Below are 1,724 nucleotides of genomic sequence, written 5' to 3' on the forward strand. Positions count from 1 at the left end.
ACAGTTTACATTTTGTATTAAGTTGCCTTGCTTGTACATAAGTCTTGTCCCAAAATAATAATTATACTGTTTTAAGAATATTAGGGCTATATCTAATATTAACAACAACAAAAAATCTCCAGAATGCTCAAAACCAATAAATGCCAGACTGATTAAACACTGGCACTCTAAGTAACAGGTGCCTAATAAATGTCTGGTAAAGGAGTAAAATTAAACAAGGGGACTGTGGCCTTGCAGACACTGCCGCCCTGGAGTTGCCCACACTGTGCAACCATGGGCAACCCCCCCCCGCCTCCCCCCCGCCCCGTGTTCTTGGACTTTGCCATGGACTGCTAGCCCTCAGACCACGTCTCCTTTGAACCATTTGCAGACAAAGTTCCAAAGACAGCAGAGAGCTTTTGGGCTCTGAGCCCTGGGGAAAAAGGATTTGGTTATAAAGGTTCCTGCTTTCACAGGATTATTCTGGGATTTCTGTGCTAGGGTGGTGACTTCACAAGCCATAATGGGACAGGTGGCAAGTCCACCTATGGGGAGAAGTTTGATGATGAGAATTTCATCCTGAAGCACGGGGGCGGTGGGGCGAGAGCTGGCATGTTGGCCAATGCAAATGCTGGACCCAACAGAAATGGTTCCCAGTTTTTCATCTGCACTGCCAAGACTGAGTGGTTGCATGGCAAGCATATGGTCGTCAGCAAGGTGAAAGAGGGCATGGATACTGTGGAAGCCGGAGACTGCTTTGGGTCCAAGAATGGCAACACCAGCAAGATCTCCATTGTTGACTGTGGACAAATCTAATAAACTTGACTTGTGTTTTATCTTAAGTACCAGAGCATTCCTTCTATAGTTCTGGACAGCAGCCCTTCATGCCCATCTGCTCCAAATATCCTATAATCTTTGTGCTCTCCCTACAGTTCTATGGGTTCTATATTTTTCTTGCTCCCCTCCAAGTCTAGCTGGATTGCAGAGTTAAGTTTATAAGTATGAAATAAAAACTAAACAACAACGAAACAAATAAAATAACAATAAACAAAGGGACTATGTGAGGAATGCTTTTTCTTTAGTGGAATAGTGTCACATGCAGAATTACTCTATATAAATCACAACAATTATACCCCCAAATTTTCTCCCAGAGGTTTTTGATCTAACAAAATTACAAATACACAGCTTCATCATATATTAGATATGGACTATTTATAAATATATAAAAATAGTCACAGAAAGATTATTGGAAAGAAGATGAAGTAGAATTATAATCTAAGGTACAGATTTAATTTTGTGGTTAACGCATGTAGAACTTCCATTCTATTCAACATTTCCTAATTTTTAAGTAGAGAAAACCAGGACCTCTTAGTTTCTCCTTCACCACCATTTTCCCAGAATTGAGGCACTGATGTGTGTGTACTGTTTTTTTAAGGGAAAAATACTGTTTAATTTAAAGTAACTTAATAACCTTTTTATTTGTATGCGGATGAAAAAAATGTTCAGAAAGATACTTAAGTGACTGCTTGCATCATGCTATTTGGGGAAATATATCAAGCTTGTAGGCGTTTCTGAAAAGCCTGTGTCCTCAGAAGATCTTGATTTTGATGAGAACGCAAAGGCAATAAAAGACATTAAGCAACATGAAGTACTTTCTAAGTGTCTAGCACTGTTCTAGACATATGGGGATACATCAGCGAACCAAGTGGATTATAAACCCTGCCTTGATAGAGCTTACCTTTCCT

The 1,724-nt window shown here is 39.9% G+C and overlaps 1 pseudogene; it reads left to right on the plus strand.

Annotated features, from left to right (window-relative positions):
* The first annotated feature begins 273 nt into the window (after nt 1–273).
* LOC123836512 (peptidyl-prolyl cis-trans isomerase A-like) lies at nt 274–795 on the plus strand (annotated as a pseudogene).
* Nucleotides 796–1,724: the final 929 nt, after the last annotated feature.

The sequence above is a fragment of the Mirounga angustirostris genome, unplaced genomic scaffold (genome assembly GCF_029215605.1).
Source record: "Mirounga angustirostris isolate CCGP_5_RB_7025 unplaced genomic scaffold, mMirAng1.0.hap1 SCAF_8, whole genome shotgun sequence".
Classification (NCBI taxonomy): domain Eukaryota; kingdom Metazoa; phylum Chordata; class Mammalia; order Carnivora; family Phocidae; genus Mirounga; species Mirounga angustirostris.